The following is a 12631-nucleotide window of genomic DNA, read 5'->3' as shown; positions in this document are numbered from 1 at the left end:
AAAAAAAAAAAAAAAAAAAAAAAAAGAAAAAAGAAGCCAAACATAAAGAATACAGATGCTGTACTCAACTTTATCTAGATAGATAGATAGTAAGCAAAAATAGATAGTATGCAAAAATAATGAATGAAGTTGTTTCTGCCTCATTTATAAAACACACTGACAGCCTCCGTCTCTCAGGGCTGCTACGCAAGAAACATCCAGCCTGGCTCGGGACACAGTACCTCAATGCCTGTACACCTTTGGTAACAGGATGTTAAAATAGGGGTCTCCAACTGAGCTGACAAAACTCCTGCGTATGAGTGTAACAAAAGGGATTTCAAGAACCAATTTGGCAACTCTAGACCCCATACTGAGGAGGATAGAAAAAGGGGTGGGAAAGGATTTTGTGAAGAAATTTCCTTGGAAAAGAGCTGTACTTTTATTCCATCTCTACTACTGCTCCCCGCAAAAGGAGCTGGAGAGTCACAGAGCCCTGGGGTCTGACTTCGTCCTAGCAGAGGGATAGGCTCTTCTGACAGTAGATCACAGGGACAGACCTTGTTGGTGAGAGAGCCCTGCAGAGCTATCTTAGGTCCTACCCAGAAGGGTGTGAGGAGACATCCAACATTCCTGTGACAAGAAAGAGGCATCCTCCTACTTTCCTGGAGACCTGTGTGTGTGTGTGTGTGTGTGTGTGAGAGAGAGAGAGAAAATGTCCAATGCTCTTTCAAAGAAGGTAACAAAATCCAGACAGTGTAACATTGCCAGTGTTCATCATCCAACCCAAAAGCACTAGACATGACAAGAAGCCAGAAAATGTGACTTGTAATGAAAAAAAATCAATCAAATCAAACTCAGAAATGACAGAGGCGATGCAATAGACAAACACTTCAAAGCACTATGCTGAAGAATTTAAAGCAACACATGAACATAGTGAGGAGAGAAAAGAAAGTTATTAATCAAATTGAACTTATGGAGATAAAAAACACAATATCTGAAAATAAAAGTTTGTGAAATGAGCTTAGTAACAGACTAGACTCTACAGAAGGAAAGATTAGTCAGCTTGAAGACTAGCATGGAAATTATCCAAACTGAAGCACGGGAACAGAAAAGGCTTATAAAAGGTAAATAGAGCCTCAACGACCTTTGAACTATATTAAGCTGCCTAATATACCTGTAATTTAAGTTGCAGAAAGGCGAAGGGGCAAAAAATATTCCACAAAGTAATGGCTGAAAAATTTCCAAATTTGACTAAGCCCAAATTACGAGGAAGTAAGTAAATAATAAAAACAAAAGCAGAGCAATAAAATATAATGGGCAAACATAAAAGAAATCAGCCAAACTAAGGTTTGAAAATATCAATAAAATCAATAATCATTTAGCTGGAATAATCAGTCCTGTCCCCCCAAAAGAGAAAGTGCAAATTACCAATAGAAATTAAAGAAGAGAAATAACTAAATCCTATAGGTATTAACAGAGAAAATTTCACATACTTGGAACATGGCAAGATTTCTTATGTCACAAAAGCACCAACTATAACAGAAAAAAAATTGGTAAGCTGGACTTCAAACAAATTAAGAGACTGAAAACACAAGCCATGGTCTGGGAGAAAATATCTGCTGTTTCTCTCTCTCTCTCTCTCTCTCTCTCTCTCTCTAATCTACCTACCTACCTATCTATATTTGACAAAGGAATTGTATCCAGACTATATAAAATACTTTTACAAACCAATTATAAATGAGCAAATAATTTGAACAGACACTTTGCTAAAGAAGATATACTAATGGCCAAAAAGCACATGGTATCATAGTCAACATCATAATTCATTAGAGAAATGCGAATTAAAATAAGATACCTGTACACACATATTAGAATGGATAAAGTGAAAAAGATGGACACCACAAATGTTGGAGGGGATCTGGAGTGACTGGAACTCTCATCCACTGGAAAACTATTTCACAGGTTTTAAAAATGTTAACCTTGATCAGCTCTTCCACTCCTAGGTACAGTAGTCCCTCCTCATATGTCCCAAGACCCTCAGTAGATGTCTGAACTTTGGATAGTAACAAACTCTATATGCACTATGTTTTTTCCTATATAGTTGCATTGTATAGGGCAATATACATAGTATATTAGTGTATACATAGTATACATAGTACAATATACATAGTACAATAGTGTATACAGCGTGGAGACGCCGGATAAAGAGACGAGTCACATCCTGGGTAGGACACAGCAGGACAGCACAAAATTTCATCATGCTACTCAGAACGGTGCACAATGTAAAACTTATGAATTGATTTTTCATTTCATATTTTTGGACTGTGGTTGATGGAGGGTAACTGAAACTGTGGAAAGTGAAATCTTAAATAAGGAGAGACTAATGTACTTATTGGAATGAAACGAAAACATATGTGTACAAAAAGCCTTATACAGAAGTATAGTCTTTTATTCACAATAACCAAAACCTGGAATCCACCCCAATATCTGCCTACAGAAGAACAGCTAAAGGAAAAAAACCCTGGTAGATTCATAAAACATACTACTATTTGGCCATGAAAAGAACCAAACTACTGAAACATGCAACAACATGGATGTCTCTTAATCGTGAAAGAAGCCAGACACAAAAAGTACACACTGTACGATTCCACTTAAGGTAAATTCTAGATTAGGCAAAACTAACCTATGGTGCTAGAAATCAGACCACAGGCAATGGTGGCAGGGCAGGAAACAACAAATGTTCTACATCTTGGTATCTTTTCATTAAATTGACCGAATGGTTTACTTAAGATCTGACCATTTCTCTCTATGTAAATTATATCTGAAAAATGATAAACAAGAAAAAAATTAAAAAATTCTTCCCACAAAGAATACCCTAGGCTCAGATTTTTTTTTTTTTTTTTTTTGAGATGGAGTCTCGGTCTGGTCTGTCGCCCAGGCTGGAGTGCAGTGATGGGATCTCAAGCAATTCTCCTGTCTCAGCTTCCTGAGTAGCTGGAATTACAGGCACCAATAATCACGCCCAGCTAATTTTTGTATTTTTGGTAGAGACGGGGTTTCACTATGCTGGCCAGGCTGGTCTCAAACTCCTCACCTCAAATGATCCACCAGTCTCAGCCTCCCAAAGTGCTGGGACCAGCAGCTCAGAGGTTTTAAAGATGACTTCTGTTGACTATGCAAGGAATACAGATTTCCAAGCTTTACATGAAGAAGAAGAGAAAAAGCAAAAGATCTCCAAATCATTTTTTTCTGTTTTTTTAAAATTTTTTTCTTGAGACAAGGTCTTGCTCCGTCACCCAGGCTGGAGTGCAGTGGTGTGATCACAGCTCACTGCAGCCTCAAACGCTTGGTCTCAAGCAAGTTCTTGTCTCAGCCTCTGAGTAGCTGGGACTACAGGTGTGCATCACCACCCCTGGATAATTTTTACAATTGTTTTGTAGAGACTTGCTATGTTTTCTGTAGGTCTTGCTATGTTGCCCAGGCTTGTCTTAAACTCCTTGGCTCAAGCCATCCTCTCACCTCAGCCTCCCAAAGTGCTAGGATTACATGTGACAGCCACCACACCCAGCTCCAAATCATTTTTATGGGGCCAGCATAACCTCAAACTCCAATCTAGTAAGGATAGTTCCGTAAATAAAAAGTACAGGCCAGTCTCACTCACAAACAAAGATGCTGAATCATAAATTTAAAAATAAACCAAACGCACCGATAAAGGGACTGCATAGTACATTGTGACCAGGTAGAGCTTATCTCAAGATTCAATTTTAGTTTAACATTAGAAAAATCACTAATGTAACTCACTATATTAAAAGACTAAAGGAAAAAATGTGATAATCTCAGTAGATGAAGAAAAGCATTTGATAAAATTTGGCGTTCTTTAATGATTGTTTTTTCAAAAGTCTTAGCAACTTGGAATAGAAGGAAATCCCCTAACCTGCAAAGGTCACTTGCAAAAACCAAAAAAACAAAAAACAGAAACTCACCACAAAAAGCACAGTTGATAGTAAACCATTGGAAACGTACTCTTTGAAACCAAGAGCACAAGAATGCCCACCATTACCACTTGTTTCAACATTAGACTGAAGGACCTAGCCAGTCCGTTAAGGGAAGAAAAATAAGTGCTACGGTCTGAATGTCACCCAGAATTCATGTGTTGAAACTGAGCATGAGTTTGTGATAGTATTAAGAGGTGGGGCCTTTAGAAGGCAGTGAAGTTATAGATGGGATGAGAGCCCTTGTGAACGGTCTTGAGGGAATGGGTTTGTCTTCTGCTCTTCCTGAGTGTGAAGATGCAGGAAGAAGGCCCTTGCCAGACACCAAGTGGCCGCGCCTTGATCTTGGACTTTCTGTTCCTTATAAATTACCCAGTCTGTGATATTTTGTTGAAGCAGCACAAACAAATTAGGACATAAAGGCTGAAATGGAAAAGGAAAAGAAGCCATTAATAGAAGATTGTAAGAGTGTACCTGGGAGGCTCACAAACTTTCAGCCTGTCAGTCACCCCCTGTAGGGCTTGGGGCCCTGCCTGCACAGTTCAGGAGATCTGGGGTGAGACAGGACTGTCTACATGTCTAATGAGCTCCCAGGTTACCTAGTTCTGCTGTTCTGGATCCACACGTTAAGAACCACTGCTCTAAATAGAAGATTTGTAGGTTATTATGGGCTGCATTTTGCAAAATTCATATGTTAAAACCCTGAAGTACCTCATAATGTGACTATATTTGGAGATGCATTAAAGAGGTGGTTAATTTAAAGTGAGGCCTTGGAGTGGGCCCTGCTCCAATCTAACTGGTGTCTTTATAAGAAGAGAAGATTTGGATACACAGGGAGAGACACGAGACACACAGAGGGAAGACCACTGGAGCTCACAGGAAGAAGACAGCTATCTGTAAGCCAAGGAGAGAGGCGTTGGAAGAAACCAACCCTGCTGACACCCTAACCTTGGACTTCCAGCACCCAGAACTGTGAGAAACAAATTTCTGCTGTTTAAGCCACCTGGTCTGTGGTGCTTTATTATTGCAGGCTTAGCAAATTTATGCAAAGATATATTGTTAGAATTAATAATAGGGTTTAATAAAGTTGGTAGATAAGAATCAAGATTCTGGAAACCATTACATTCTTATATACCAGCAACAATGAATTGGAAAAAGAATTTTTAAAAATACATCCTTTACAATTTCATAAAATTTTAAATGTTTAGAAATAAATATATTGTAAGGTATGCAAGGCCTAGAGAAAGAAATTTATACAATATAAAGGAAGCCACTTTAAAAGACCTGACTATGTGTAGAGACAGATGATGCTTCCACAGGGCAAAGATGTTGATTTTCCCCAAAGACATTCGCAGATTTAATTCAGTTTCACTCAGCATCTCTAGAGGCTTTGTTTTTGTTTATTTTTCTTTTTTTCTGAGGGAACGTAATAAGCTGATTCTATCTCATGATTGTTCTAAAGCTAATATGGATGTGCAGAGATCACAAAAGAGTCAGTCAGGCTTTCCTGAAGATGAAGAAACGTGTTGGGGCCATTAAAACTTATTGCAAAGTGGTGAACTTGGTCTGGACTGGGATCCAGGACCCAGGAACACAACCATGCACACACAGACCCGGATTTAGGACAGGGTGGGAACTGACAGGCCCAGTCAAAGGCTGGACTTATTGATGACTGTGTTGGCACAATTGGCTTTTCATATTGGAAAAAAAATTGAAATGGGATTCTTATCACACCACATCAAAAAATTACTTAAGGTGGACCATGGGCTTAAAATGTAAACAGCCAAACTATGAAACATTTGGAAGATAGTAGAGGAGGCTTTTTATGACATCACAGGAGGGAAGGACTTGTAAGCAAGACAAGAAAGTTCCAACCATGAAGGAACAGATTGATACATTTAAATGATTTGAAATTAAGAACTTCTGCTAATCAAAAATACCATGAAGAGAGTGAAAAGACAAGCCACCAACCATGAGAAGATATTTTAAACACATAGGGTTGCTTTACTTGGTCCACACATGTTTAAAGAGAAATATCATATTCTTCTCTCTTCTCACTTCTTCACCCATCCATGTGTCCAGTAGCCCTTGCAGGCTTCTCAGTCTGAATCCCAGATGCTTTGCTACTATTTAGATCACTGTTCACATGTTTTTTTATTATAGCTAAGCTGCCACAATGTCCTCGTAAGTAAATATGAAGGCACATCCTTAGGTAATCCTCTGAGGATACATTCTTAGAAGTGGATATGCTGAGTGAAAGCAAAAAGACATTTTTAAGGCATTTGATAATTATTGACTAACTTTTTCCACAAAGGCTGCAGTAAGTTATGCTCTCATTAGCAATTTGAAAATGCTAGCTTCTTCCTAATCTAGAAAATTAGGTGCTATCAATATAAAAAGTCATTTTAAAATGCACAAAATATAAATGTTCACATTAACACATTCATGTCACCAGGATCCTAGACAGTCTCCTCCTCAAAGGTCACTGCCATTCTGGTTTTTAATACCGTAGATTAATCTTGCCATTTGTGAGCCCTGTGGAAAGGAAGCTGCACAGCTTGTGTCTGGTTCCTGTCACCCAACGTTATGTCTGAGAAAGTCACTCACGTTTTATGTGTAGCCTAGTTCATGTTTGTTGCTGAGTAGTATTCTACTGTGGAAACAGATGTTGCTTGATGTGTCCATCCTACTGTTGAAAGAAGTCTGGTGGCCTCCATCATGACATTTTCATACATATGTACACATTTCTGTTCTCTCCAAATGGAAAGCGAATTTGCAGGGTCAACTTTAGTAGGCACTGCTAAATAGTTTTCCACAGTACAAGGTGCCTTCCTACTGGTTGTGCACGGTGGCTTCTGTTATTAATGTAAAAAATGTATCTCATATTTGCCTGTTTTATTTATTTAATTACTAATGCCTTTCATATGCTCATTGGCCATTGGTTTGTAAATTGTTAATGCTTTTGCCTATTTTTCATAGTTCTTTCATCATTTTGTATGAGCTAATTTTCTACTAAGCATATTAATCTTATACATGTTACAAATTTTGTTTGCATCTTGATTTTGTTGATGGTGTTTGTGTATGTATTTTAATATCACCTCCATTTCTCTGTTTATCTTTCTTTTTAAAGAGTATCTATCGCTGGGCGCGGTGGCTCAAGCCTGTAATCCCAGCACTTTGGGAGGCCGAGACGGGTGGATCACAAGGTCAGGAGATCGAGACCATCCTGGCTAACACGGTGAAACCCCGTCTCTACTAAAAATACAAGCCGGGCGAGATGGCGGGCGCCTGTAGTCCCAGCTGCTGGGGAGGCTGAGGCAGGAGAATGGCGCGAACCCGGGAGGCGGAGCTTGCAGTGAGCGGAGATCTGGCCACTGCACTCCAGCCTGGGCGACAGAGCGAGACTCCATCTCAAAACAACAACAACAACAACAACAAAAAAGAGTATCTATCGCCTGATCATTGTAAGAAAAATTTAAAATTCAAACACAATCACTGGAAGTGGTGGCTGTTGATCTTTTGGTGCACACTCTCCCAACCTTGTCCCATGTTAACATAGAAATATGTCACTGCCTGTTGAGTGCCTGATAGAAGCCAGGCAGAGTGGATGTGGGAAAGCAACAGAGTCATGGAGGAGGCAGGCGGCAGGAAGGAAGGTGTGGACCTTGAAGCCCTCTGGAGCAGAGCTCTGCAGCTGAGCCGGGCCTCAAGGGTTCTGGCCAGAGGGAAAGAGAGGCCTTGCATCAAGAAAGTGCTCCAACTAACCTCCTGAGGGGGCTGAGGAAAGGAAAGAAATGAAGGGAGGGCCCAGGGAGCCGGAGAAGCTTCCATTTCTTTCCTAGGTGGAATGAGGAACTGCTGATGGGAGGTACTGCTTTCATCTTTTACAAGATCCTTTGGGAATGGGAGGAGACTGCTAATGGGTATGGGATTTCCAAAAATTTGGGGGTGGTTAAAATATTCTGGAACTAGATAGTAGGGATGGTTGCACATTGTGAATCTACTGATGTACTTGTACATTGTAAGATGGTTAAAAAGGTAAACTTTATATCACGTGATTTAACACAATGAAAGAAAAAAGACCCAATCTGCTACAGTATCAAACCAGAAGAGGTGAGAGCAGGAGACGCAGAGCTTCCCAGGAGCTGCTATAAGGGCCACAGGGGATGACGGTAGCCCTGGGCACAGAAACGGGCAGACTGGATATCCTGGGGTGGAATTACCAGCATTTGGAATGGTTTTCCAGAGAGGGGAAGGACAACTCCAGGTTTCTCCACGGGAGGATGGTGACAGGTAGGACAGGCCAGTTCAGATGGGCTAAGCTTGAGTTGAGATGAAAGAGGGTAGATGTCACCTCAGTGAATTTGCCCAGGCCAAACCCTGACTACCATTCAGACTCCCCTCTGTCTTATACCCATATATAATTACTCACCAAATCCTATCTGCATTTTCTTCAACCTATGTGCAGATCCCAGCCACTTCTCACCCTCCATGATTCCCTGTCAAAAAGGCCACCAGGGCCTCTGTCTGGAGTCCCAGGTAGTCCCCCACTGTCCTCTTGACTTCTACCCTCCGCCTGTCTCTCTCCCTAAAGCAACCAGAACCATCCAACACACCATTCCCCTACCAGAACCTTCAGTGACTTTTCCTGAGCCTTCATCTCTCTGCTGTTTCTACCACTCGGCTCCAGTTTTGCCCCAAGCGAAGCCCACCTCAGGGAATTTGCATTCACACTCTCCCCCAGATGGCTTGTATCACGTCCTGATGTGTATTTATTATGTTTAGGATGTAGGCTACAGAAGGGAAGGTTTTGTTCTTTGCTGGATTCCTCATGCCTAGGACAAGGTCTGGCAGAGTCAATGTTCAGAATGAATCTGTCAAATGAGTGAGTAAGTGAAGTTTCTGACTCCTCCCCTTTCCTTATGCTCTGACATTCTTAACATGTTGACTCTTATCTTCCTGCCTTATGGCCACTATGTGGCTGGAGCTATGGTATTGCGTCTGCATCCCAGGCAGAAGTTGGCCATGCCCATTGCCTTGGATCAGGAGAGCAGAAGCCTTCCCAGAACTCCCAGAAGACTTCCACTTGGGTCCCATTGGCCAGAATGAGGTCACATGTCTACCCTCAGCTGCAAGGGAGCCTGGGAAATGGGCCTTGATATGTTCCGCCCATCCTGGTTCATTGCCTGGGCCAGTTGCTCTGCTGCCGAAACCTTGTGCAGATTTGACCCTGGGGAGAATGGGGTTGGAGGTGTTTTGGTGGCAGAGGCACACGTTTTGCATGACATCCTTGCACCTTCACTGAGGTCCTCTGTTCCTAGACAGATATGAGTGTCCTTTGCACCAGAGGGTTGCAGGGCTAAGTGCCAGCTTCCATGTTAAGAAAGAAACATCCCCCAAGGTCACGCTAGTTACAACTTGTTCTCTATGTGGTATGAGTAAAGAAACCTGCCAAGCTGGAAAGCTTAGTGGATGCTGAGAGACCTCACAGCCTCTCTGACTCCCCAACCAACACACACACTAAACCTGCTCTGGACTTGACTTTACCTTGCCAAGGAAGACCAAACCTGTGAGAATAGGCAGCCAAGTCTGCAGGTCTGCACTCCAGCCCCTGATCTCTCCTGGTTCAGAATCTCACCCAGGGGAGGATAGTCTTCCCCTAGCACAAGCCTCACACTTCTTCTGTGGAAGAAGACCCCATGGTTGTTCTGATGACCAAGTCCAACTCCCATGAATACATGTACAGATTCTGAGGGTCTGATGGGAAAATATTTTCCAAGAATGAATCACCTGCTATGAAAAAAAAAAGTTGTTTTAATCCCACTCAAAGGGGAACTGCTGCAGAGATGCTTCTATTACAAAAATAATATTTAACAAGAAAACGAATAAGAAAAGAGTCATGAAATACTTTTTCTGCCTTAAGGAAAAAAATAATGAGGGCACTTCATGTAGAGAGAGTTTGATAGAAGGCAGCGGCCTTCCATGTGACACAGCAGTTCAAAGCCAAGGCAGGAACCAGAGCTTGAGGCTGGACGGAGCTTACCCCTAGCCCTGGGCTCTTCAACTGAGCAGAGCAGCGAATTCTTTTAAGAAAGCTTTGCAAGACTTGAATTCTAAGTATAAAGTATTACTTTGCAGAGATTTGTGGCTTTAGAATTAGGCTAATTTTCAACCACATGCACAGCCTGATTTCAGCGGTGGACAGAGGAGGTCGCCACACCTCAGCTACATCTCCAGGTTCATAACATGAGCGACAGAAGTCTTCAAGAAAGCATTTTGAAAAGACAGTGATGTGTGCAGGTGCTAGAAGCCCAATGTCTGCTTTACAAACTTCCCCCAGGCTCTGTTTCAAAGCATTTTGTGCAGATTTTACAAATGATTCTACCCAAAGTCCTTAAAAGTGGGTTACATCTTCCAGTGCCCTAAACCTTTCAAATGCACAATGGCATCCACATTTCAACGTTATGCAGTGACCCAACACAAGGGTGAAAATTGTTGGCAAACCACCACAAAGCTGGTGCAAGCTTCTACACTGTGGTGTTTACAGCAGGTCAGGGGAGAGCCATACAGGAGGGAAGGCAGCTTGGCAGGTGCCACGTGGGCTCCCTATCAGCTGTCACTAGCTTCAGAGGAGGATGCACGGCCAAGTTGGGAGGGGCTTTGAATCGCTGTCCCCATTTCCCCACCCCATCCTGAGCCCAAGGAGCCCCTGGAGCCCTGGCTTTAGCATCCCTGACGCTGTCCCACGTGGCCTGCCCAGCCTTGCCAGCAGAACCAGAGTCTCTTCCACACGGCCATGGGGAATGGTGGGGAAGAGGCCTAGCTGGGAAGCTAAGACCCAGGTCCAAGCCAGAAGGCCATGCGGCCACCCTACCACCCAGCGAGTCACAGAAATCCCTAAAGCACTGCACTTGGAGCAACTCAGGAAACAAGACAGCACAGTGTTTGCAAATGAGGCCAGTTTTTACACTAGATCACTGTTAACCAACCGCTCAGCTCAGTCCCCCATCAACTGGTTGCAAACCTAAGACGTCCACAGCTCACCATGGTTGGACTCCCCAGACACCTGGAACTCTGTTCCCATCAGGTAAGCTGTGTACTAACCCAAAATCACTGCTAAATGTCCCCACGCCTTTTAATTTCAACTCTTTCTGTTATGATTGCTAATGAAGTGAGAGCAAAGAGAAAGTGTTGTTTCTTAGTGAACTATGCTGGATGCTTTGGAAAGACTCACTGTATGGCTGCAGAAAAAAAAAGTTGCTGGTGAATTAGTCTACACGTCAGGATCCTATTGAGATGCAAGTGTCTTTAAACTGAAGACAGTACCTTGTGGGTGCGATTTATGCACACACACACACACACACACACGCACACACACACACAAAAGAAGAAGAGGACCCCAACCAGCATCAGAGGATTAGCAAATTGATAGCCATTGATATTTTCAGTTAAAATAAAATATTTAAGGTATTTGTAACGCTCTTAAAAATTTCCCATTTTGAACATCTTTTTCAGTTATCCAATGATTACTGGTTCTACTGCCCTGGAAAATAAACTTCTCCTGAGGAGTGTGGTTCTGAGATATCTGTGCCCCTACTGAAAAGTTTCACGAGCTTTTGTTTATTGTGGTAAAATACACAGACAAATTTCACCATTTAAAGGCAGTAGATGCAATCGCAATGCTGTGTAACCATCACCTATAGCGAGTTCCAGAACATGCTTAGGAAACCCGTCTCCCCTTAGCAGCTACTTCCCTCTCCCCGATATCCTCCCCCCCACCCCCGTCTGCTTTCATACTCCCTGGATGTCCGTTCTTCTGGACATTTCATAGTAACACTTGTGTGACATTTCAAATCTGCACTTTTTTACCGGGCTCCTCTCCTGGCATTCTGTGTATTTTTAAATTACATGGAATGAGAATTGATATCTTGAGATCTTTCGGAAGTTTTTGGGACGCGGACCAGCCTTCTGCATTTGGAAGCTCGCGCGGGGCAGCCGGGCTCTCCCCGGCCACGTCCCTCGGGAAGGTTCCGGGACCCGAGCTCTGAGGCCGGCGCGGTCTCCGCAGCCACCGCGGCTAAGTTTCGCACAACCTCTCCCAGGCCCCAACCCAGCCTCTGGGCACTGGACGAAGACTCAGGGATTTGTGTCCTACACCGGATTTCCGATTTACTGTTCCTTTCAGAGCGTCTGCCCAAACCGGGGGCCGCCGCGAACTCGGCGGGGCCGCCGTCCCCGTCTCCACGCAGCTCGCTCGGGCCTGACCCGCCGGGGTCCTCCACCCCGCAGGGCCTCGCACCCCCGTCCCTGTGCACGCGGTGGGGGCTGCCCGCTGGGCCTCTCCGTCGCACCCCCACCTCCGTGACTCGGAGACCTCCCTCCCTGCTGCGCACCCGGCAAACCCAGCCCTGGTTCGAGGCGCAGGGTCTTGGAGGGCGCAGGTCACAGAACCCGGGAGACCCCAGCACGCCCTTTCCAGAAAGCGAGCGACCCCGGCCGACTCGTGCCCGAACGAGGTGTTGAACTTACTGTCAAGGTTCAACATCCCCAGCGGCAGTTCAGGGCTGGGGGTGTCTTTAAAACGGAATCCTTTCTCCCCAGGCTGCCCAGGAGCTCCGCGCCAGCGCGCCGCGGGGGCCTCAGAATCCGCCGCCAGAGCC

The sequence above is a fragment of the Mandrillus leucophaeus genome, unplaced genomic scaffold, assembly GCF_000951045.1.
Source record: "Mandrillus leucophaeus isolate KB7577 unplaced genomic scaffold, Mleu.le_1.0 Scaffold526, whole genome shotgun sequence".
Classification (NCBI taxonomy): Eukaryota; Metazoa; Chordata; class Mammalia; order Primates; family Cercopithecidae; genus Mandrillus; species Mandrillus leucophaeus.
This window is presented reverse-complemented; position numbering follows the sequence as displayed.